Consider the following 27,574-nt stretch of genomic DNA (forward strand, 5'->3'; position numbering starts at 1 on the left):
AGCACCGAGCCCAATGTGGGGCTGATCCCAGGAGGCTGAGATTATGATCTGAGCTAAAACCAAGAGTGGGCATTTAACTGACTAAGCCACCCAGGTGCCCCAGCACAAATGAAATTTTATTGCTGCCAAACAACTTCATGTATCACCATATTGCACAGGAACTAGAATTAAATTTGCTGAGGGCAGGGATTTTTGTCTGGTTTGTTTACTTCTTAATGCCCAGTGTCTAGAACAGTGCCTGGGATACAGTAGGTATGCAAAAAATAATTTTTCCCTACTGGTAAATAAATACAGAAGAACTCTCCTTTCTAATTGGTTAGCTAATTTCTTACAAGTAGCCTTTGTGAACAAAAAGAAGAAAAAAAAAACTACCTTAATCCATCACATCTAACAGAACATAGATTATAAATTGTTGTTGACTATGGCACATTACTATCTTATAACAACAAAAAAAAAAATCAAGTTTGGGAGATCTAATAGGAAATCTTATCCTCCCCAGACAAAACCAGAAGTCAAAGTGTAAAGTTAATGAGAAATGAAGTTACCTCTCAGAAAGATACAGAATTAAATTTGAATGTCTCAATCTTGTCACTGAACAGAGGGAGGAAAAGCACTTCCTGAGAATGTGAACCACAAAGAGTATTCACACAGACTTGCAATTCTGAATTCACATCACCACCATAGCTCTAGAGACCTCAGAGACAGGGAGGGTCGGGTTGGCAGTGGCAGAAATAAATGCAAAACTTCTGGAAGAACTCAGCTTTAGTCCAGATCCAGAGCAACTATAAAACAAAGATGCTAATATGTCATGAGTCTTAGAATCCACCAAGTGCAGAATTTAAAACATTTCTCTATATTTCGCAGGACTATTGGAAAAGTCACCCAGTTTATGTTTAAAGAAGGCCCTTGAGCTAAGAATGAGGATAATTTTTTTTGTCACCAAAGTCTATTGTACCCTGTCATCTGCATTTTGCAATAGTCAATATCAATGCCCAGACTTTTTCAGAAGTGTGGAGGTCAATCATAACTCCAAAACCTCTCCTCAAAAACAGAACAAAACGATTCGTCAGTCCTCCTTTCCCCTATGATCCTCTGTCTTGTTTCTCAAATTCCTCATATCAGTGAGATCATATGATACTTGTCTTTCTCTGATTGACTTATTCGCTTAGCATAATACCCTCTAGTTCCAACCACATCATTGCAAATGGCAAGATTTCATTCCTTTTGATGGCTGCATAATATTCCATTGTATATAGATACCACATTTATCCATTCATCTGTTGATGGACATCTTGGCTCTTTCGATAGTTTGGCTGTTGTGGACATTGCTGCTATAAACATTGGGGTGCACATACCCCTCACTACATTTGTATCTTTGGGGTAAATACCCAGTAGTGATGGGTATTAAGGAGGGCATATATTGCATGGAGCAGTGGGTGTTATATGCAAACAGTAATCATGGAACACTATATCAAAAACTAATGATGTAATGTATGGTGACTAACATAAGATAATAAAATAAAATTAAATAAAAAACTAAACAAAACAGGGTAGGACCCTGTTAAAAGTAAAATAGAGGAACATAACCTGGGGTGCTAGAATAAGAAAGATAGATATCTCTTAAAATGGAATAATTTTTTGCTGAGACTTGGAGGATGTGTTGCATTAGTTGGGGCCAAAAGAACAGAAATCTTTCTGGGAAGGAAAAACATGGCCTTTCCAAATTGTTGAAAGAGAGCCACTGTGCCCATAGTAAAAAGAGCAAGAGGGATAGTGCTGTAAGAAGGGTCAGTGGACACAGGCACGCAACAGATGATGTGAGAGATTCTGCACATTTGGTTAAGAACAATGGTTTCCACACACAGGACATGGGTTTAATGAGGAAAGAGACATTATTACATTCCCATTATTTTCGACATGTCTTCACGTCCTTCCTCCTAATTTCAGGGTGCTGTCTCCTATTCTCTAATATGGATATTTGACTCAATTTTAAATCACTTTTTCCTTTTATTCCAGAATTATGATCCACAGTTTCAGTCACTATTTCTGTCAATTCCTTTCAACAAGTATCATCTCTTCCTCCTTCACATATGAAAAGATTTCCTGTTTCCTAATTATGAACTTTTTTCTTGATTGAGCTTTCATTCCTTTTAACTCCCATGAATTCTTTCTCTTTCAGTTACTAAGATTCTCAAATATTTGGTCTGTACCCATTCTTCCAAGTCCTACCCCGAATCAACTTCATCTGCATCCCTGGCAGCTTTCATCTGATTTTTAAGCTCTTCTGAAACTACCTGCTCATCAGGGATCAGCATTTACTTCTTTCCTGTCAAATCTAACGGCTTTTTCCCATCTCATCTCTCACCTCCCACTTGCTTTCAATTTTATGCATTGACCACCCCTCACTACTTTCTTCAACTAATCTTGCCCTTTGTCTGCTAAGACATGGTACTTTCCTGTTATCTTTCTGTGTCTATTTTCCTCGTGTTTTTATGGTCTTACTCCCTTTTGTTCCTTCCTTTTTTATGGTCTTACTTCACCATTCTGCACTTTTGTCTAGTATCAGAGAAAAATTAGAACAATTACCTTGCTCTCTGTGGACCCCCCCAACAACACACACTTTACAAAAGGAGGTTTCTCTTCTCTGCCCTCTTCCATTGTTTTCTACTCCACTTCTAGAGTAATGAATAAAACATTTAAATAATTTCACAATCTGAAATATAATTTGGATTTTTGATTGTCAAGAAGGGTTGTACAAATCTGTAATTGCTCACTACTTTTTTCCTCACTAGACTATATGTTTTTGGAGGATCAGAACTGGGCATTATTTGTATCCACAGCATTTGGCACCTTGTTTACAACCACAGAGCAGAGACTTAGCAAACAGTTTTAATAGGCATAACTGTCGGGGCACCTGGGTGGCTCAGTCGGTTAAGCGACTGCCTTGGACTCCAGTCATGATCCCGGGGTCCTGGGATCAAGCCCTGCATCAGCCTCCCTGCTCAGCGAGGAACCCGCTCCCTCTGCCGCTCTCCTGCTCTCTCTCTGTCAAATAAATGAAATCTTTTAAAAAAAAATAGACAAACTGAGGGTTCTAGAGGTGAGGGGGTGGGAGGATGGATTAGCCTGGTGATGGGTATTAAAGAGGGCACGTATTGAATGGAGCACTGGGTGTTATACGCAAACAATGAATCATGGAACACTACGTCAAAAACTAATGATGTAATGTATGGTGATTAATATAACATAATAAAAAAATAGGCATAACTGCCCTGTTATCAAGATGGTAAACCTGTCAAATGTGTGGTGTTTGACAAACATAAGTTTATATATGTTAAGGGGACACAATCTCTCTCTCTCTAACACACACACCCCCACACACACACTTAACAGATGTTTATATGCTTAGTGGTTCTGATCATCATTAAACCACTTTCATCTAATATATTTTTAAATTAACCAAGGGAAGGAAGGGTGCCTGGGTGGCTCAGATGATTAAGCGTCTGCCTTCAGCTCAGGTCATGATCCCAGGGTCCTGGGATCGAGTCCCGCATTGGGCTCCCTGCTAGGCAGGGAGCCCGCTTCTCCCTCTGCCTCTGCCTCTCTCTCTCTCTCACTCTCTCTCTGACTCTCATGAATAAATAAATAAAAACATAAAAAAATTAACCAAGGGAAATTAACCTTCTTCAGATTGGTGGACTTTTTTCAGTATAAATTATAAAAGTCAAAACAACATAATTCAAAAATAAATGCTCATTTGCTCAGATTGCTTTATCTCTGCTTTATTCTGGTTTACACAACAGCTCTGTGGTAGTATACTGTAAATATAATTATGTTTAATTTTCAGGTTTAAGCACGTGTTTTCAACTGAACCATTATCTTCTTACAGAAAACAAACCAGAAAAAAACATCTTCCTAGGGTTCTGTTTCTTGTGCCGAAATCAATCTGAACTCCAGTTCATAATCCTTTCCATGAGGCCCCAGCTGCTCTATTTAACTCTTCCTTTAGATACTATCTTACATCTTACTAGAGTATTTTTTTCTTATTTAGGTCAAATTTCATTGAGGTAAAAAATTTTCTACTAATATTGCATTATAGGATAAATTTCCATTGCAGAGTCTCTAGTGTCATCCATTTTGAACTTTAGAAATTCTGCGGGCAGCCTGGCAATAAAATATTCTGAACTGCATGCTGAACTTCCCACAAATGTGAGCTGTCACCACTGTCTGACTCTGCTGATCAGCCAAGTATGTCAGGCAGTGCTGTCATTTACTTTAGGAAAACAAGCAAACCCTTCAATCATGTCGTTTCTGAAGGAGAGTAGGGAATAAAAATCACATTGCTTTCCTTCTCTGGCCTATGATGGTGAAGCAAAAGTAATTTAGAACTATAGTAATAAGAACAACTTATTGAGTGTTTTACTGTTATAAACACTTTACAGTTAATAGCCATTTAATCCTTATAACAGCTCTATACGTTAGATGCTATAACTATACCCATTCTACAGATGAAGGAAATGAGATACTGTTTGCCCAAGTCAAACAGCTGAGGGGCAGAGCTTGAATTCAGGCAGTCTAACTTTAAGAACGTGTATTTTCATAATGCTATGATGGGTATATTTCATATCATAGATTTTTTATATTGTTTGATATTATTTACAATATGAGTCAACATATTTTGATTTGCTTTTATTTAATACTCTCAGAAATAAATTCCTTTCCATTAGCTTCAAAAGCTTTTAGTTAGTTCCAACTACCTTGATAGGTTTCAGGATTGTTCTTGGTGATAGTGTTGGGGTGTGTGTGCGTGTGTGTGTGTGCGCACGCACGTGTGTGCATGCATGCACATGTGCGCATGTGTGTCTTTAAGACAATGACTTTTTAACAGCTATAACTACTTTATATTTACTTATTTAAGAGTCAGTCTCACAGCCATCAAATTCATTGACCTTTTTTACTTTAAGCTATTCTCATCAGAATATTAAGAGTGAGCATTTATTTAGTGTCTACTGTCTATCAGGAACTGTAATAAGCACGTTACATAATCCTTACTTCTTACATCAATCCTTTGATTAAGCATATTTATTATCCTCATTTCATAGATGAGGCTGAGTAGGTGAATTGTTCAAGATTACACAGTTCATAAAGGGCAGAGCGGGGGTATAGCTCAGTGGTAGAGCATTTGACTGCATAAAGGGCAGAGCTGACATTAAGATCAGCTTGGGTCTTCTGCCCCAAAGCACACACACGTATGTTTTGTTTCCTTCCCTAAAGACAGATGGCCTCAAGAATAGTACCCCAAATATGTGGGTCAAATCTTCTGCATTATAATTTTAGCATTATATTTCCTTGGAAACAAGTTTGAGTTCCAAAACATCTTGGAAATCCCATTTTTCAACACACACTTTCTGAATACTTTATTCTTACCAAAAATCTTTTTTTTTGGAGGGTGGGAGGGATGGGGTGGCTGGATGATAGACATTGGAGAAGGTATGTGCTATGGCGAGTGCTGTGAATTGTGTAAGACTGTTAAATTACAGACCTGTATCTCTGAAACAAATAATACATTACATGTTAAAAAAAAAAAAAAAAAAGAAGATAGTAGGAAGGGAAAAACGAAGGGGGGGAAATCAGAGGGGGAGACGAACCATGAGAGACTATGGACTCTGAAAAACAAACTGAGGATTCTAGAAGGGAAGGGGGTGAAGGGATGGGTCAGCCTGGTGATGGGTATTAAAGAGGGCACGTTCTGCATGGAGCACTGGGTGTTATACGCAAACATTGAATCATGGAACACTACATCAAAAACTAATGATGTAATGTATGGTGATTAACATAACATAATAAAAAGATTGAATGCACAAAAAATCTTTCAGAAAAGCCCATTATTGTCTACATTTTTTCTCACACTGGGCAGAGAATTTGCTTTCAAATTTTATTAGATAAAATAATTGAAATTATTTCATTGAAAAAAGAGGAAAAAGAAGAGGAGGAAGAAAAAGCAGGGGGGGGAGAAAGATCGTAACCAGTGTTGATTTTACTGTGAATTTGTTACCCATTAGTCAAAAACATACATGACAGGGCACATACATTATTAAAGATACACCATGTAATTTCACTGAGTCCTTTACTTCATGGAAATTGAGTAAACAATAACCATACCAACGATACTAGTGAAATGAATGAGCCATTCAGAGAGCAAATGAGATGCATAGGCACCCCTTCTTTAGATACAGCTTGCCAATTCCTAAGCGTCACTGTGCACCCAGAAAGGGCATTCTGTCTCTAAAATGAAGACAAATATCTTACTACTTGGTTAAGTTGTTTAATACAGATGGGCCACCGACGTGACCAATGAATTATTAGTTTTCTTAAACAAGAGATCTCTGAAGGTCAAACCTGAGAACTTAAGTATTCTTTAAACTTTCACTTAATTCTAACAAATAATGTATACATGAGGCACAAGATGTTTTGCTTTTTGAAAACTTGAGCAGATGCTTTGCACTCTGTCACGAGGGAAGAAAAACATACTTAGCAACATGAATTGCTTGTCAGAGCAGATATATCCACAATACAGTACTGAGTTAAATAAGGAGAACATAATTTTTGTTTGTTTCTGCTCTGGTATGAGCACAGGACAAAGAATATGTTTCAAGGTTTATTATGTGAAAAAAAATTATAACAACTTTCTTTTATTAAAGAAGAAAAAAAAGAATGAGGAAGAAGAGGAGAAGAGGGAGGAAGAAAGAAAGATGTGACCATTGCTGATTTTACCATGGGTTGTTAATCATGAGTCAAAAAACATATGCTGAAGGCCACTGAGCTCCGCTAATACTAATAGTCTTTCTCTTTTCTCTGCTTCAAGCTTTATAATACTTCCTTGAAATACACACACAAAACTTACTGTCCTGATATCTGGCACCTCTAAGCCAGAACTGTCCATGATTAGAGTCAGTAATTATGCTGTGGCTTGAAGATAATCCATCATGGCGGGTTTTGTTTGCAGCTCCTGATAATTAATGGTGATTCCACAGAACAGCAGTTACACAGCATAGAAGAAATTCATCTTCTAAAGGTCAGTGAAGGGTTGAAACAGGAAGTAAAATAAGCTTATAGCTGTTAGCTATTTTTTACCAATCAATTTTGTAAGTTGTTTTTTCTTTTGAAAGGCGTAGTAGAAACATTCTTACCTTAACACAGGCATTGTCTGAAAATTCATCTCTTGGTTTCTTTATAATTAGAATAGAAGGGGTTTCTTGTTGTGGTGGTTTGTTTGTTTCAGTTCCTTTGGGAAGAGAACGGACTTTGCTTAGAAAATACACCAAGTGACAATTTGCTTAGTATAGGGATGGGAAAGGGTGAACTCGCCCCCTCACCCCACTCAAGGCCATAGCCACAACCCAACAAAAATATTAACCGGAATATGGGAGTGTGGACTAGCAGCAAGAGAAGTGAGCAGAGGAGGGGAACAGAGAAAGTCAAAGCCATATGTGAAAGAGGAGAGTCTGAGGGAATAGTGTCCGATTCATTTCTACAGGAAATGAGATTAAGGGAAAATGTGGCCATGTATAAAACCACTTTGTTACCATCCAACAAAGCCAGCTACACTCAAATGTTTTGGTAGGCATCAGGGAAAGGGAGCTGCTTTTCAAATTTAGGCAGAAAGGGGACATGGGAAGGTGGAAGTCAAAGCTAAGAATGCCCCTCCTCAGGAATCCCCAATGGTATTGGGAGGGCCACTGAGTTTTCCATCATAAATCGATAGGTGTTTGAATCAAATTGCATTTAAATCCCAAAAGTTGGGGTGAATCCAGCCAAACCTTGGGTTTTCTAATAGGTAAATAACAATCATTTATTTTGGTGTATGATTTAAAGTTCTGAAAAACATTATGTTGGTAACGGCAGAAACATTGACAGTGACACAGCCATCTCAGTCATAAAAAGCACTGGACGAGAAGAAACATGCTTTCTAGCCCGGGTTGCATGACCTAGAAGAGATGTGCTTGTGACAAATCATTTAAATTTTCTCTGCTTCAGTTTTTCATCTATAAAAGAGAAAAAGAAAACTCATGATTAAAGACTTGATCTGACCACGAAATTCAAGGTGTAAGATGAGAATGCTTGGAAAAGTATAAACTATTTAACGGATAATAATGATGCCAAATATTTATTGAGTGTTACCTTGTGCCAGACTCTGCTTCGTGCACCATACATGTAGTAGACCACGTAATCCTGTCTCATCCACACAAAAATCCTATGACATAGACACTATAATTTACTCGTTTTACAAAGGAAGGATCATGGAGACATACATCTCATAGACAGTGAAAAGGATTAGGCTTTTTGGACACTGAGATATTTTTTTGGTTTGTCAACCTGGCTAGTCTACAGTCTTCAGTTACTGAATCACTCATCTGGGATGTGGCCATGAAGGTATCTTGGAGATGGCATTCAAGCTGACTTTGAGTAAGGGTGACAATCCTAGATAATCTGGAAGGCCTGATTCGGTCAGTCGAAAGGCTATTAATAGCAGAGCTAAGAATTCCCTAGAGGAGTAGAAGGAACTCCACCTGTGGACAGCAGCTTCGGCTCATCCCCAAGAGTTCCAGCCTGCCCTTCCTGATGGCTTGCCCTGCAGATTTGGGACTTTTATCACCAGTCCCCACAATTGCATAAACCAGCTCCTTGCAGCACATCTCTTACTACATATCTTACACTGGCTCTGCTTCTCTGCTTGAACCCTGACCCACGTAGACATGAAGCCCATGTACTTCACCACTGGGCAATTCCATCACCAGCCACTTGAGCCTCAGCCTTGGTTTTTTCCTCCCCTCAATATATTTAAGAATGCGTAGCAATATGTTGCTTGTTGGAAAGGGAAACAAAAGTAAGTTTAGTTGGCTCAGGCAAGACCACAAAGTTGTAAATCTAAGCAAAATGAAGCCATCATTTTTGAGAATTAGAAGCATAATCCATTTCTCATCTTTCCTAACCACCATTCTACTGTACTGGCATCACTTTCTTGTCCTCAGTGTCATATGACAGTAAGACCCACTAGAGAATACTCAAGATTCAATCCTGGACAATAGCTCCAATTAGATCATAGGACTGAAGCATAAGAAGACACAGGCATCTGTTTCATTTTCCTCAAGAGGCAAAAGGCGTCAACTTTACTGCCCTTACATGATCATTAGCATTTCTCTTCACAGCTGTCACCTGAGGAGCATACCTCAAGGAAGTAAAATGCCAAGCCAGAGGGAAAGCCGTCCTCAGTGAAGAAGTTTGGATTGCCCTTGTCCTTATTTCAAACGCTTTGCTTAGCTGACTGGCCTTTTCTGGCTAACAGTGACTGAGTTAAAACAGCTGCTTATTCACATATTAAAAGCTGAGCATATGTACCTTTCAAAGTCATATGAAGGAAACAGACAGGACCCAAAATTCCTCGTCTATTAATGGCCCCACTTATCCATAAACACGCACTTTCCTCAAGTATACCATCAGAACTCCTAATTATAATGCTATAAGTTATAGCAGAAAATTAAAAGGAGCTATAGAGGAAGGAAGATATATGAATATTACTTAAAATGAGAAGGTAATTAAGTTACCCTCTTCCCTCTGAGCCAGCTCTGGCTGTTTAAAATAAGTCCTAATAACAGTGCTAAATGAACTCACATCACAAATGAATATTAAACTGACCTACTTTAGAAATTTTGTAACTGGTTTATTAAGGTAGTTGTTACTGGGGAGATTTGAATCGTTCTTAAGGATGTAAAAGGTGAGTGTGGGGTTAATTTTATGTGTCAGTTTGGCTAGGCTGTGGTGCCCAATATTTTGGTGAAATACTACTCGGGATGTTTCTTGGATGAGATGATGAGATTACATTTGAATCAGTAGACTTTGAGTAAAGCAGATTATTCTCCCTAATGTGGGTGTACCTCCACCACTCATCTGAAGGCCTTAATTGAATAAAGATTGACCTTTCCCTGAGCCAAAAGGAATCCTGACAGCAGACCGCCTTTGGATTGTGACTGCAACTCTTTTCTGAGTCGCTAGCCTACCTGTCCCCCTTATCAGATTTTGGATTCAGCAGACCTCTACAATTGTGTGAGACAGTGCTTTAAAATAAATCTCTCTCATAAATATACACATACCCTATTGGTTCCATTTCTCCAAAGAACCCTAAGTAATACAGTGAGTAAAGTGACCACATTGGAAATAACCAGAGCAACTTCAGGAATATAAAAGGTAAGAACATAGCTGCATTCGTAGACCAACTGCTGCTTTAAGCAAGTACCCTAGCTGACACTGTGACATTTTCATGCCCAAGTACTAACAAGAACAATCCTTAGAGCATATGCTAATATATATTTAGTATGTAGGAAGGGAACAACGGAGTACTCATAGGCAAAGATGTCCTTTCTGTCTTAGTCTGTTTGGGCTATAACAAAACACCAGAGACCGGTGGCTTATAAACAACAGAAATTTATTTCTCACAGCCCCAGAGGCCAGAAGTCTGAGATCAGGTGCCAGCATGATAGGGTGTGGTGAGAACTCTCTTCTGGTTTGCAGACTGCTGACTTCTCACTGTTGCCTCACATGGTGGAAGAATGAGGGAGCTTTCTCAGAACTCTTTTACAAGAGCACGACTCCCATTCATAAGGGCTCTGCCTTTATGACCCAATTACCTCCCAAAGGCCCCACCTCCTTACATCAACACACTGGGCATTAGGTTTCAACATATGAATTTTGGAGGGACACAAACATTCAGACCATAGCACCTTCCAAAGAGTTCATAGAGTTCATACTGATTTCAAGGGCCACTAACTGCTGATCTCTAGAAAAGTTCCAGGGTTTCTGAGACTTACCTAGAAATACAAACGCTCCCTAGAAATCAATTTTTTGATCCAGCCAATATTTATTGAGCACCTTCATCACAGGAAAGCCAAGGTGAAGAACAGCAGTACAGTCTCTGATGTCAAAGAACTCAGAATCTGGTGGAGAAGCAGGTGTTGCTCAAATAATCATGCACTTAAGGTCTAATTACAAATTTATATAAGTGCTGTAAAGAAGAATGCCCAGCTACTTGAGAGAGTATAACAGAAGCATATCCACAGTTTGGTTATTGTGGACATTGCTGCTATGAACATTGGGGTGCAGGTGCCCCTTTGGATCACTACATTTGTGAATTTGGGGTAAATTCTTAGTACTGCAATTGCTGGTCAAGGTAACTCTATTTTTAACTTCTTGAGGAACCTCCCTACTGTTTTTCCAGAGTGGCTGCACCAGCTTGCATTCCCACCAACAGTGTAGGAGGGTTCCCCTTTCTCCACATCCTCACCAACATTTGTTGTTTCCTGTCTTGTTAATTTTAGCCATACTGACTGGTGTGAGGTGGTATCTCATTGAGGTTTTGATTTGGATTTCCCTGATGCCTAGTGATGTGGAACATTTTTTCTTGTGTCTGTTGGCCATTTGTATGTTTTCTTTGGAGAAATATCTGTTCATGATGGAACTGGAGGGTATTGTGCTGAGTGAAATAAGTCAATCAGAGAAAGACAATTATCATATGGTTTCTCTCATATGTGGAATATAAGAAACAGCACAGATCATAAGGGAAGGGAGGGAAAACTGGATGGGAAGTCATCAGGGAGAAAAACCATGAAAGACACTTAACTATAGGAAACAAACTGAGGGTTGCTGGAGGCACAGTGGGTGGGGGAATGGGATAATTGGGCGATGGGCATTAAGGAGGGCACATGGTGTGATGAGCACTGGGTGTTATATGCAACTGATACATTATTAAACACTACATCTGAAATTAACGATATGTTGGCTAATTGAATTTAAATTAAAAACAAAAACAAAAACAGAAGCATCCAGAGTAGTCTGAAACCTGGCTACTCAGAGTGTAGTCTCCAAACCAGCGACATTAACACCACCTGGGAACAAGTTAGAAATGTAAGATCTTGGGGCACCTGGCTGGCTCAGTCAGTAGAACATGGGACTCTTGATCTCAGGGTTGTGAGTTCAAGCCCCATGTTTTGCATGGAGCCTACTTTAAATAAAAAAGAAAGAAAGGGGAAGGAAGGAAGGAAGGAAGGAAGGAAGGAAGGAAGGAAGGAAGGAAAGAAGGGTGGAAGGAAGGAAGGAAGGTAGGCAGGCAAGAAAACTGCTTTTAGTGAATAGAACATTCTAGTTGAGATCTGAGTGAGAAGGGTAGAGCACTCAAAAGCAGAGGAAACAGTGTTCATTCCTATGCAGCAATCATTATTTCTAGTTACCATGTATTTCCAGTTCCCTTCTTAAGCAACTTGTGGGATTGTCCTTCCCCGTCTCTATGAAGTTGGATCTGGCTAAGTAACTTGCTCTTTTCCATAGTTTCCAAAATTCTTGGCTCCATCCTCTGAGAGGTTCTTCCTTTGATATTATTCTCGGCTTCATTCTGAGTGTGCACTGCAGAACATGCCCACTGCCTGTCCAGCCATACTGCTTTATTTTAAACTCTCAGACTGTCATTGTCCCTTTCAGTCTCTGCTGATGTTCCACTTGACAGTCCAATTCTCTCAACAACTTAGTCAGCTTCTTCAAAAACAGCATTTCTTTTCTAGATATACTTCTATTTGCTACTTTTGCTTTCTTACACCGCCAGGTCTCTTGTCTCTTTCTCTCCCTCATAACTGGGATGTATTGGACTATCCAGTGTAGGCAGGAGAGACATTTTGTCTAACTGAAGGGAATTGGGGTGCTCGCTTCGGCAGCACATATACTAAAATTGAAAGGAATTGGGTACTACATCTTAACTGGAACAGTGCTCTGAGTCTCAGATGTTGACAGTGGGTGTGACAGACATATCCTTGAGTTCATACTTGTTGTAAGAGTATCACCTCAAAGACCTTCACAACTTATCTCATAAGTGGTGGGGTTCTAGCTCACAAGTGTCCAAACTTAAACTCTCAGTTATTTTTCATCCTACATACCAACTGGCCAATTCTTTTCTGAGCTTATTTTTATCTTTTTAGCACCTGACTAATGCAACCAACGAAAACCCAAATCAACTACTAATTCATGCCTTCGTTCACACTAGACAGTAAATTCTGTGAAGTAATAAGTATTTATTGTATATTTATTTAAGTATTTATTGTATAAATGAATGAATGAATGAATGAATGAACATCATTATTTTCATGTGATTTAAAAGTTGCTATTTCTCTTCTATTAATGATTTTATATTTTTTCATGGACAGTTAAAAAGATATTTTCCCTATAAGCGTAAGGAATTAAATGTTACCCACACCTTTTCATCTCCCATGCTATAAAAATTTAAGCACAAATTCTTAATTACTGCCCCCTTCCCATAATTCAAGTTTTGATCTTTATTTTAATAACTGGAATTTTAGATGTATGTTTTTATTAATTTCATTTAACATTATGACTCTCATTTTAGAAATCACTCTTAACACATTAAGCTTACATGTACAAAATCAGCTATAATTAAACTTAACTGTAAGTTGTAGGTATTTATTGCTCACCGCTGCTTCCTTTTCTTCTAAGCTCTTTATTCTGCCACATTTATTATTTGACTGCAACACTTCCTCAATATTTTTTGTTTTAGAGTACATGGTGAATGAATGATGTGTTTCTGAATCTTTACGTGTCCAAATATAACCTTCCTTTGCATTCACATAAAACATTGTTTGGATATTGAAATGGAGTCACAATCCACATGCATTTCAAAGCTTGAGAAGCACTGGTTGAGACCAATTAGTATTTGAAGCTCTTGTGGATTCAGCAGGAACTGTGTAAGAAACTCTTGCCTTCCAGTGACGTCCCACTGTACTCTGGAAGTACATCTTGAATGTCGTAGAGAAAAAGTAAACAACTAGTGGTCCCTCCAGTCCAAACATCCTGCTTCATTTCCAAAGCTATCCTCACCAGGTTAAGCCTGGACGGGGGCAGGGGGAGAGAGTCCAGTTGCAGTGGTGATGAGTCCAGTTGCTGTGAGTGTGGAGTTCAAGCCTTATTCCCCAAATCCTAATAACTCCTTTCTAGTCTCTCGACATTATGCCCACACCATCCCTCCTGCATCACTACAAGTGGAAAGAATCTTAGAGGATCTATGTTGGATTCGAGTTAGAGCTACCAATAGGAAACAGAAAAGGAACAATGAAGAAGATTAGAATATTAAGGGAATTCACTGCTTGGGTGAGCTTTTGTGTGTTTTGTTTTCCCCTCCAGGTGTATTGTCGCAGCCTGAAGTTAACGGAGCCCTGCACCCTTCTTCTTCTAGCTCTATTGCCCATGTCAGGATCTCCCTGCAGCAAATCTTTCAGTTCATTTAGTAAACAGTCAGAGTCAAGGGAAACACTGTGAGAAAGCCTGTGTCAGTCACTGTATTCATGTTATGTTGCTCCTGTAACAATCACAAATTTAGCAGCTTAGTACACCGGTCTATGACCTCACAGTCTGTAGATCAGAAGTCCAGGCACAGCTGGTCTTGATGATGGCAGGGTGGTATTCCTTTCTAGGGTATCTGGGGATGACCCTGCTTCAAGCTCACTCAGGTCATTGGCCGAGTTCAGTTCCATGTAGTTGCAGTATCTGTAGTTCAGATACTGAGGTATCTGGTCCTTGCTGGCTATTAACAGAGGGTCATTCTCAGGGTTTAGAGGCAATCCACATTCCTTGGCTGGGAGCCGACTTCCTGCAGCTTCAAAGCCAGCAACAGTAGGTCAAGTCCTTTGCACACTTGTTTTTCTCCTGCTCCCTCTTCCATAACATTTCTCTCACTGACTTTTTTGCTTTGAAGAGCTCATATGATCACCCTGGGCCCACCCAGTTCTTCTAGGATAATCTCATTATTTCTAGATCAACTGATTTAGTAACACTAATTCTACCTGCAAAATCCCTTCACAGTAGTACCTCCATTAGCATTTGATTGAATAAGCAGGACATGGGAATCTTTGAGGAGCACATTTACCACATTCTGCTTACCAGAGCTGCTTATGTGAGCCATTAGCAAGAATCTGCAAATCCTTATTTTGGCCTAATTTGTCAGGTATGCTCTTACTCTCATCCTGGTTACCCCTTAGAGGATTTCTTAACTCCTTCAGGAAGCACTGTCTCTCACTCCTTAGGAAATCCCCTCCTAATCATTCCACCAGTGCAGAATTAATGTGGTAAGAACCATTCATTCCCCCCCCACCATGAAATCACAATTATTTCATTAAATACCAAAATGCCTCAAAGATTGAAATCTATTGGTGACAACCTTCCTTCTTGCCCAAGACTTAACTATAGATTATTCTGCCCTAATGTGTCTTTGGTCAATAAAATAGTATTTGGAGAGTTTAGGTTGAGTTTGTAAGATTAATTCACTATCTAGAAACCAGGAAAGAAAAGATATGAGAAAAAAATATATTGTTCTTGAGTATTGTTGCCATTGATATGTTTCATAGTACTAATATCCTCTACCAGAAATGTGAATGAAATGGAATTGAATGAATTCTGTCTGAAAAAAATGAATTGAAAATGACAGTTCTCAACAATCCAAGAACTAAATTCAAAATGGTAAAGTTATATAATCTTATATGTGTAGCTAACCCTCTAATGAGAGACACTTACAACATTGAAGTCTCAAATAGTTTTCGAGAACAATGAAGAGAGAAGCCACATACTTTGAGAGTATCGTAGCTGGGAGTCCTGAAAAGAGAAAGATCAAGCCGGCATGGATTTAGGCCATGAAGAGGCTTAACTTAAAAGCTGAGAACAAAATCACGGTCCTCTCATAATTATTATAAGGAGACTTTGGGTGCACTCACTCTGATAGAGCCCCGGTACCTAATGAAAAGAGTATACCTGTCCTGCTTGGTTTATTTTATTCCTAATCAGCAGCAGTACTTCAAACTAGCTTTCACAATCTATTGCCCTCTCTCAGCCATAAAAATCTCTCTTCTCTCTTTTGATATTAGTATAACTTCCCATCTAAAGTAACAGAAAAAATCTCCCACTCAAAAGCTGTCTCCTTCCTCACACATGGCCCCCCTTCAAGAGGTTCATCACATGATTAAAAGGAAGTGAAAACAAGACACAGGAAGTGTAGCCGCGGTGTTTCCAACATGAGAGGTTCTGCACAGTAGACACTATGGTGATTATAAGTTCAGGGCGGCTAAGAAGGTTGAAGGTCAGCCAACACAGGACTGAGTCACTGAACCTGAGCACTCTCGAGCCCAGAAAGTGGTGGCATTAAACACTAAAATCTTTTGAGGGGAAACCAGTTTTATCATATAACTTTAGTTCTGTAATACAGATATTGAAGGTTAAGATGTTTTGAGGTATTAACTTCAAACTCTGTCATTTGAGGATTGGATTATCTGGCATTAATTTGAGACCATTAACACCCAGCTATGTATAAATTGTGTGGGATAGTTCCGTGTCACGAGCCCAAGGCTAAAAATTGTGGCCACTGGTTTCTTTCCTCTATTTCATTATACCTCTGTGGCTTCATAAATGTAGCTAACCACAGCCATGAGCTTAACTTTTCCTTTACTTTATAGTGAAATAATTGGAAGGATAAAGATTTCAAAACAATTTTATAATTCTGGCTGCTCGCTTTAGCCTCTGAGAAGTGTGGCAACAATTCTAAACCCTTAGTTGGCAAACCTAAACTCCAGTTGTCCATGGAGTTCTCAGAAGTAAAGAAAGCATCTGTCAGCCATCCCCCAAACACTAAAGTTCCTGAAAGTAATGAAAAAGTACAATATTTTCATTTTAATAAAGCTGAAATGTATACTGAGTTTAGGATCCTACAGACAGACCTGGTTCGAATCATGACTCCAGAATACACTGATTGTATGATTATGAATGGACAAAGCTCTCAAAAACTCAAAGTTTTATAATAAATGGGAAGAAGAATTATCCTATCTTTCAGGATTAGCACAGGAATTACAGGTAGTATCTCTATTATGCCTAACATCACAAAGAGTAAGAAGTAAAAAAAAATGATGGTTTTAATTGTTACTCTTGTTTCAGTCACGTTATTTTAATTAATTTCAAAATATCCATGTGAAGGCAAAATGTAATAGGATTTATTTCATGCCTTTAACCGATGACAAGGAAGTCTAAACAAACATAAATGACAACAACAAAGCCCGAAACATTATGGACACTAGTGTTGTTGACTGGAAATAGATACCAGAAGCACGCTGCCTGATTTTATGTTGAATTTAGTTCAGTGTAATTTAGCAACCACAAAAATTCATGTTGGAAAGGTCTATTCATTTCTTGACTGTTACTTAAGACTAACCTGAACAGTTAATACCTTTATCTGCCAAGATGGTACTTTCCCTATTTAACCAAAATGTTCATTTCATGAATTACCAAAGATAATCTATCTCAAGATATCTGAATATATGAATTTTTCCTCTAAGTAAATGAATGGAGGGCTCACTAGAGTTGTGGTCCACGAAGTTCCAGGAGTATATATATTGATGCTTGGGGACACTAGATGCAATCATTAAAGAAACCTTCTAGTTGAGCCTTTTGTTTGGTTTTGCCACTTCAGCATCATTTCTTTTTGTTATGGCCAAGTTATTATGGGATTATAGAGTGTTGGAACGTAGAGGAGTTTAATAGTGCATGTAATCCAAACATCATCATTTTATGGATTAAAAAATACAAATCAAAATTGAATTCCAAAGAGGTTAAGTGTATGCCCTAAGGCCACACAGCTAATAAATGGCATACACCCCAATTACTAGTTTTTTTATTCAACACATATTTACTGGGTTGGCATTCTGTACAAGGCACCATGCTTGGAACTGGGCAGATATGAATAAAGAGTCACTGTGCCCTGAGGGAAGACTTCTCCAGCTCTGGTTTCTCAATATTTAGTGCTTCATATCATCTCTGAACCCTTGAGGCACGTACATCCAGATAGTAGAAAGAGCATCCTCAAATTGGATTTCTTAAGAGCAAAGTTTAAAATCTGAAGTTAGATACATAGCTATGGGAAAAAGAGAGAAAATGAAAGAATTTTAGATGTTGCCTGAAGTAATGTTTTTAAATATGAAAGTATACGATAGTTTGTGACCCAGAAAAAAAGTATAATTTGCTTAGCCTGGGAGGCTCATTTTAAGTTAAAATTATGTCATGGTCCGATACTTTTAAATTAAGCTTTACTACTTAGCCATGTAAAGTATTTGATTTTTGAAAAGACTTTATAGTCAAGTAATTAACGAAAGAATACAAGGACATTTATAAAATGGGAAGAAAAACTGAAAAGGACATGACCAACTTTAATTCCTTTACAATTGGAAGACTTTTTTCCAAGCTCATTTTAAATTATTTACTTCTCTCTTTGAGAGAGGAAAAAATGACCTCTCCCTTCTCACTTGTACCTCTAGGAAAAAAAATTCATGAAGCAACACAAAACAGTCATGGTAATAAATATTTGTTGTTCCAAGGATGTAGATACAAGTGTCTCTGAAAGCTCTCTTTCCCAGAGCCAAAAGGGTACCACTCTCTCAGGCTAACATTGCCATCTCTCAGGTAAATGAATCCTACTGTATTTTGGTCTCGGGCAAACTGAGCAAATAATTTCCTACTTGGTTCTGCCTTATTATATAAAACACAAAACATGCCCTTAGAAATATAGGTTATTCATATATTATTCTAATGGGCACTATTCTCCATATGACTCATAAAATTGATGGGCACCTCTCAGACTGAAACTGACAGGTGAAGTGGCTGTCTACTTCATTTCACACATCCACACACATTTCTTTTTTATAACTTCAGTAGCTTTCTGATTTCTCCTGACTGATTTCTATCTGAGCAACTACTTGAAATTTAGTCTTGAAATTTAGTCATAAAGATTTGCTTGCATCAAAAATAGGCTCTCAAATGTAACCCTTCATTTTGAAGCTAAAAGATAGAAAGCAATTTGGGGGTCCTCTAAGGTTTCTGAGTTTAAAGAGATGAGATTTATAAGGTACTATTGATGATGCCAAATGCAATGTTTCTGCTTTTTTAGCCAGTCCTGTTCTTTTTCTACTTCAAAGTTCAATTAAAGACCTAAAATGCTAAGTATAATCTGTACAAGCTTTGGTTAGGCTCACAGGATCAACTTGTTGTTTTCTTGGAGTTAATCACCTGCTCTGGCTAATTAAGTGTTCTATCCCTGAAAAACCTGATTTTTCTCACAAATAACTAAAAAAAAAAAGTCTCTGAGTTTACGGGCTCTAAGAAACTGATCAGCTATTCAGTAGAGAACATTTTTCTATACTCATGTTTAATGACTAGTTCAATGTGTGTTAATTACCCCATACACATTAAGAATTATTTGGGGTTAATTGTACACTATTTTTAATATGTGATTATGTTGACCTCTGACTCCATTCAACACTACTTGATTTTTAATAGCACTCATTACTTTCCCTACTTTTTTTTTTTAAAGACATCATCACCTTGGAAAAAGGTAAATGGGAAAAGGGGACAAATGCCTTTAGCAATTCACTTTCGTACCTATTCATTGTGCCTCCATCATGCTCAAAATACTGGGCATGAGGATGTGGGGCAGCAAACAGCAGATCACGGTTTTATCCTTAAGGAGTTTATGGTCCAGTAATGGTTACAGTCATGCGCAGAAGCAATCTAAACATGAAGAATGAAGAGTGAAATAGAAGTGGATCTAAAGAATTATGGAAAGACAGAAGAGGGAGAGAATGATTCTAACTAGCAGTACAAGGAGAATTTCCTCAAAAAGGAGGAAATCAATAGGGTTTTGAAAGATAGATGAGATTTCTACAGAAAAGGATGAAAATTCTGATTGCAAAAACATCTGGAGCAAATGTGTTGGAAAGGGAAAATTCAAAGAGCATTTGGGGAACTGTTATAGAACAGGGTATATAGAAGAGACAGTGACACATGGCCATTTGCAGTCTTACTGGCATGTTTATCTCTGATTCAAATGCATTTTTTTTATTTAGTGCCACTGAAAGGGCACTAAATGTGTGACCCCAAAACATGCCACAGGTGGATTATTTTGAGGCAATGGTAATCAAGACCCAACAGACACAGGAAGATTTTATTTGTTGGTTTGTTTTACTTCTCCTTTAACTGCCTAAAGAATTTAGGTAGAGGACCTGTACCAGGAAGAGAGCTAATACCAGAGATAACTTTTTACACCAGAAAGGCTTACGTGCATGGCAAACATTTGTTCACCAAACCTTTGATCCTCCCATCTTCCTGTAAATTGTCTCCCTCAGTTTTGAAGTCCCAGATCCCTATGTCCTTCTCCTATAAACCCCAATTGCCTGACTGTCAGGGAACCTCGTATCTTTGGTGTTCCCATCCATACAAAATTGTAATTTTTTTCCTCCTATTAATCTGTCATATGTCCATTTAATTATTAGAACAGCCAAAGAATGGGGTGCCTGGGTGGCTTAGTCATTTAAGCCTTTGGCTCAGTCATGATCTCAGGGTCCTGGGATCGAGTCCCACACCGTGCTCCCTGCTCAGTAGGGAGTCTGCTTCTCCCTCTCCCTCTGCCTTTCTCCCCACCCCAACCCCACTCATGTGCTCTCTCTCTCTCTCAAATAAATGAATAAAATCTTAAAAAAAAAAAAACAGCTAAAGAGCATAGAAGAGAGACAGGAGTATTTTATCTTCCTAAACACAATCAAACCTTCACATAGACATTTTTAATGTCATAATGCTAGAACCTCAGGCAGAGTTTCCTGTTTTGTCTGGGGCCCGGAACTACAGGGCAATTTGGCACTAGCTGTGATCGATTGTTTTCCAGGGTAGACCAACCTCCAACGTAGAGGATCTACAATAACCTAAACTATCAGATATAGTGCAGACAGAGGATATTTCCTTTCTGAGGGAAAAAAAAAATTCTTCTTTTTCCCATTTGTTAAGCTTTTCTTTCAAAGCATCTCCTTTCTTTCATAATGACATTTTTATCCCATCTTCTTTTCCATGGATTGGGAGCAGCCACATGGATAAAGGACTGTCCTCAACTTTTTCTTAATCCGTTTCAGTTATTTGTGGACATTGGAAGGCTCTCTGTCTTCTGATATGCTCATCTGTGATATCACTTCTCTACTTGTAAGATAACTGACTTAGTTTCTGAGAAGGGTTTCTGGTCCTGGATTTAATGGGAATATATCCTCTCAGAGATAATTTAATGGTCTAAAACAAGGGCCAGCAAATGTTTTCAGTAAAAGGCCAGACAGTAAATATTGTAGGCTTTGTGGACCAAATATGCTATGTTATAACTACTGGACTTTCTCATTGTATCATGAACAAAGCCATAGACAATATGAAATTAATGAGCATGGCTGTGTTTCAATTAAACCTTAGTTATGGATACTGAAATTTGAATTTTGTACAATTTCATGTCAGGAAATATTATTCATCTTATTCATCTTTTAGGGCTTTTTTCAACCATTTAAAAATGTAAAAACCATTCTAAATTTTTCATCATAGGGAGGAATTGGCCTGCAGGCTAGAGTTTGCCAGTTCCTGGTCTAAAGTGTTGAAGCACACAATGCTTCTAAAACATTATATATTTTTCTAGATATTATCTTTGTGAGTATGTCACTTTTTCCTCTGCCATTAGATGCTGACCTATAATTATTCCACTTCTATTAATCAACCTATTATTGCCCCATCTTTATTATCTACTTTGCATGGTTTATATATGTCACCTTATTTCATCTTGACAACTATCCTATGTGGTATAGATAAGAACATTCCAATGCAGAATAGCTAATAATATGGTGTGATGTGAAATTTGCTAAGACAGTAGATCTGAAGTATTCTCACCGCCAAAACCAGAACAGAATGAAACAAAACATGGGAACTCTGTGAGGTGATGGATGTGCTAACTAGCTTGCTTGTAGTGATTATTTTCCAGTGTATACAAATATCAAATCACTATGTTGTACACCTTAAACATGTACAACTTTTATTCATCTATAATACCTTGAAAAGCTAGGGGGGAAAAGAACACCAACACCGAAAGTTAAGGAATTTGCCCAAGATTATGTATTTTTTAAGTGGTAGATGCAAGATTCAAATCTATTTGAATATTTTATACCATTTCTCCTGAAAAAAATACATATGGGTCCCTTACCTTCTCCCAATAATTTCATTATTCCCCCAGGCTTTCCCTTAAACATATGTATCTCTGATTACTTTTTTTCTCATTTTTACTCTATACAAAGATCTTTAGAGCAGAATTCTGATAATTCTTATCTAATTTCATTTTCTCGTTATAACTATGGTTATAATTATAACCATATAACATACGAGTAAATGCATTTCACTGCAGAATTATAATCAGCCACGGCTAGGCTCTTTTACAACAGAGTCAAAAACAGAATGAAAGAGGCTCAAGCATGTAGACACAGGAAAAGACTTTTTAATCATTATGATATTTGAAATTTAAAGAATCATGTAGCACACTTTAACTTTATTCAGTTCTTAAAATCTACATTAATTAAAATGGATTAACAATCATAATGACAAACATTTTTGAGCCAGGCTGAGGGAAGCATCTTTACATATGTTTTAATATTTTCATCTTTTAATCTTCAATATCCTTATGAGATGAATAGTATTATTATCTACATTTTATAAATGAAAAACCTGAATCATAGAGAAGCTTCACATCCTACCTAAGATTCCACATGTAATAAGTGACAGAGTCAAAAATTGACCACAGGCAATCTGACTCCAAACCTACACTATGTTAAGCTAATAAGATAATAAAATGTTTTATATATATATATACACACATATATAAATTATAGTAATGAGAGAAAGAAAGAAAGGAAGAAAGAAAAGAAAGAAAAAAGAAAGAAGAAAGAAGAAAGAAAGAAAGAAAGAAAAAAGAAAGAAAAAGAAAAGAGAAAGAAAGAAGAAAGAAAGAAAGAAAGAAAGAAAGAAAGAAAGAAAGAAAGAAAAAGAAAGAAAGAAAGAAAGAGAAAAAGAGAAAGAGAAGAAAGAGAAAAGAAAGAAAAGAAAGAGAAAGAAGAAAGAAAAAGAAAGAAAAGAAAGAAAGAAAGAAAGAAGAAAAAGAGAAAAAAAAGAAAGAAAAGAAGAGAGAGAGAGAGAAAGAAGAAAGAAAGAAAGAAAGAAAGAAAGAAAGAAAGAAAGAAAGAAAGAAAGAAAGAAAGAAAGAAAGAAGAAAGAAAGAAAGAAAGAAAAAGAAAGAGAGAAAGAAATTTAAAATGTTTAAAAGTTGTGGAGAAGATACCTGGGTGGCTCAATCAGTTAATTGTCTGCCTTTGGCTCAGGTCATGATCCCAGCGTCCTGGGAATGAGCCTCACATCTGGCTCCCTGCTCAGAGGAGTCTGCTTCTCCCCCTCCCTTAGCCCCCCTCCTCCACGGCTCATGCTCACTCACATTCTCTCTCTTGCTCTCTGGCTCTCTCTCTCAAATTAAAAAAAAAAAAAAAAAATCTTAAAAAAAAGTTGTGGAGAGAAAAATTCATTAGGATTAGGAAATCTAAATCACAGGATTTTTTTTAATTAATTTATTTATTTGAGAGAGAGAGTGAGAGTGCACACAAGACCAGGGGAGGGGCAAAAGGAGAGGGAGGGAGAGAATCTCAAGCCGACTCCTGGCTGAGCGCAGAGCCTTTGTCAAGGCTCAATCTCACAACCCTGAGTCATGACCTGTGGGTAAACTGAGAGTTTAATGCTTAACCTGGACCACCCAGGTGCCCCAAAATCACAGTTTTTAACCAACAGTGTGAATTTAGACGAGCCATTTAGCTTCTTTCACCTTCTCTGTGTTTCCCTTTTGCCATCTGTAAACGAAGTCCTTGAGTCTAGATAATTGCCATATCTTCTACTTCTACAATTCCATGATCCTACTTTTAAAAAACCTTCCCTTTCCTTCTCATCCTTACTGACAGGAAGCACTTCTGAGACTTCAAACTTTATTATATAAGCCCTCTTTGATTATTTAAAATCTGTACTATTTAAGTACAATCAAAGACTGTCAAAACAGATATTTTATGTCTCGCATGGATTGAAATGCATGATTCCCTGCAGAATGCAAGGGTTACAAAACAGTAATCAGTTGAGACAAAAATTTGAGATGAGTATTGCATTTCACTACAGAATTATAATCAGCAGGGCTCGGATCTTTTGCATCAGAGTCAAAGCAGAGTGATGGAGGCCTCGAACATGTAGACATGGAAACAGATTCTATCTATTAGCAGAAACTCCAGCTTCACTCATATCTCAACAGCACATCTCTTCTGATTGAAGAGACCCTTGGGTGCCCTTTTTCCAGGTTCTAAGTGGAGGCTTGCCCTCTGCCAGTATAGCTCATGAAGGGTAACGACAGGTAATCAAGCAGAATTAATCAATTGTTAATGCCTGGTAAATAATGAAAACTTACTGGTTTGTTCTTTGTTCTGCCTAAAGAGTACACAGTGTTCTTGAAGTATCTAGGATTCTCTGTAGTATTCTTCTCTTTGTTACTTCATTTTCTCCTGAAAATTAGATTTTATCAATTTAATGGATGGAAAAAGAACTCATGTGACATATGTTTTATATCACTTTATTCATGATGAATTAAAAACAAATAGTGAAGATATATAAAACCAGTATCTTAAGGTAAATGATGGTTAGTACATTTAATAAATGCATATACATATATATGAAAGTATATGTATCTGTAAGATAAGAACTGAACAATGTTCTGTAAATAAAAAAATTATAAGTTAATATAGTAAAATTAATATCTAATATTGGTATAATACTTTATAGTTTATAAATCATTTTCATGACTATCATTTTATTCTTTAGAGCAATTGTTTGTGGTTATATTATTATTCCTATTTCAAGGCTGAGAAGAGTGAAATTCAGAGTATCAAATCATTATTGCAAAAAACTCTGGAACACCCAGAACTTCTGAGTCTCCCTGTGTCTTTCAGATTCAGTACCCCCAACTTACCACAGAGAAACACTGGACCCACGCAACTCTGAGGCATATGTCTCCCTTCAACATCAATATATCTCTTAGGTAGAATTACCACCTCTGTTTATGGCCTGGAGAGAAAAGAGGAGACAAATCATTCAATTTCACAAAATTAAAACTCTCAGAACAAACAAAATAAAGTTTGAGTGAGAAAGGGAAGATAAAGGACAAAGGGAGGAGACACAATATAACAACCAACATTGGGTGGACAGAATATAGAATTCATAACCAGACAGATAATAACCTAGCTAAGTAGATAAAACAATAACAGATAGTATGTAGGATATTGACTGGCAGATTTATTGTTTTATGATTTAAAATAATAAAAAAATAAATTGAGGTCTTATTTTAAATCACTTAAATGCAGTTTTATAAGAAAGATAACATTAGCATTTCTTTTTTTTAACATTAGCATTTCTTAAAAAGATAGAGTTCAGTTCATCAAATTTTTTGTGTGGCAAATCCTTAATAGAAAAGTGCTATATCATGTATAATAAACCAATGAAATTTAATATCAAAAAATCAAAGTGACACTAAATGGAATAATGAAATCAAGGATAAGCTCAAAAATAACAATATGCCTAGTAGAAAATGTACAAAAGAATTTGGGCTAGAGCTTTTGGATAAAATATAGGATACCCAGTAAAATTTGAATTTTAGAGAAACAAGTAATTTTTTAGTATAACTATGTTCCAAATATTGTGTGTACTCTGTATTTTTTTTAAGATTATTTATTTATTTATTTGACAGAGAGAGAGACACAGCGAGAGAGGGAACACAAGCAGGGGGAGTGGGAGAGGGAGAAGCAGGCTTCCTGCTGAGCAGGGAGCCCGAAGCGGGGCTCAATCCCAGGACCCCGGGATCATGACCTGAGCCGAAATCAGATGCTTAATGACTGAGCCACCCAGGCGCCCCTGTACTCTGTATTTTTATTTGATAAATCTGGCTACCCTATTGTGGGCTAATATAGCTGGGAAGTGCTAGTAGAAGTGAAATGGGACAGTACCTTCTCCCCACCTGGGAAGGCCTTTATTGATGGTTTTGTGATTGTGACATTTAAAGCAATACTAGGGCGCCTGGGTGGCTCAGATGGTTGAGCGTCTGCCTTCGGCTCAGGTCATGATCCCAGGATCCTGGGATCGAGTCCCGCATGGGGCTCTCTGCTCAGCAGGGAGTCTGCTTCTCCCTCTGCGTCTCTCTCTCTCTCTCTGTCTCTCTCTCTCTGTCTCTGTCTCTCATGAATAAATAAAAAAAATATTTAAAAAAAAAAAAAAAAAGCAATACTAGCTTGGTCAAGTCCATGAAGTTCTGTAAACAGAGATTTTAGTTTGGTAACCTGCCTGAATATGTTCCCCATAAGTTAAGAGAAAGAAATTTGGAGAAAAAGATCTGAACCCCTTCTGTACAGTGGGGTTTATATTCATTATATTGCCTTGAATTTTGACAACACATCTACCTGTAAGAAAGGTGTTTCTAACCCATTCTACAGATGAGGAAAACGAAGCTCAAAGAGAAAATTGATTTCCCAAAATGTGAAACAAGGATATGAACCTGTTTCCTATGCTTATTTCTTTCATTAGCTCAGCTTCCATTAGACATTTGGGAGTGTATAAGATATTCTGGCCAAGGACAGAGACCCAATCCAGCCAAATATCTTCAGAGCCAAAGAAACACAACTCCAAAGGAGCTATGGTGTCTGCCTTATCCTCAAAACAACATTTTTGTTTCTTGGATCATAAGGATCTGTGATCCAATACACAGTACTAGGCAAAGCCTTAGATGTTCAGAGCAGGCAGTAAACATCTAATCACTTTTACATGCATGATGAAAAATGCTTTACTTGATGATGAAAAATGGTTCATCATGTCATTGTAAGGCAATATTAAAATATTTTGGCAATTGAAAATGTTCACATCCAATATGACTATTTTATTTGTTGGAATCAATGTGTCAAAGTGTATATAATAATTCTTTTAACTCTTTTAATTACAAACACTTTTTACCTGAACCCTTGAAAAAGGATTTGTATTTATGGTTTTTTATTGGAAATCCATGAAAAAGTAATCTCACAGATTTACTAGAAAAGATACAGCTCTTATTTGTCAATTGATCATATCTATACAATATATAACAACTTACAACCAAAGATATTACAGTCAGAAATAGAAAGGGAAAGTGTCACAGTTTAGTTCTGTTTGTTAAGAATCTAGTTAGCTGCTGAGCCAGTAACATGTAAATTAAACAGAATGAAGCAGTTAGTGAAACACTGGCCACAACCAAGCAGATTGGATGATTTTTCACAAAAACTTCCAGTTAACTGGGAGTAGTATTCTTTATTCTAGAAGCAAATAGGGAGAAGCAGGCGTTGACTTTCTTTTGTGTGAGCAGTGTAAACTGTAGGCATTACAGAGACAATTCTTGTGACCGCCAGAGGATGGCTCATTCCTAAACTCATGGATTCACTCATCTGCCAGAAATAGAAAGCATTCAACTTAGCCCCAGCTTTGCAAATCCAGTTCATCCAACTTTAGATGAATCTAAAGAGAACAGATAGGTAGGGGTGCTTGGGTGGCT

General features: G+C 37.6%; 1 protein-coding gene across 1 annotated transcript in view; it reads left to right on the forward strand.

Moving 5' to 3' along the window:
- The window catches only part of GALNTL6 (polypeptide N-acetylgalactosaminyltransferase like 6), a 1,216,700-nt gene that overhangs the window by 866,827 nt on the left and 322,299 nt on the right, over nt 1–27,574 (forward strand). The gene's annotated exons all lie outside the window — the stretch shown is intronic.

This window comes from Zalophus californianus, chromosome 2, assembly GCF_009762305.2.
Source record: "Zalophus californianus isolate mZalCal1 chromosome 2, mZalCal1.pri.v2, whole genome shotgun sequence".
In the NCBI taxonomy this organism is placed as follows: Eukaryota; Metazoa; Chordata; class Mammalia; order Carnivora; family Otariidae; genus Zalophus; species Zalophus californianus.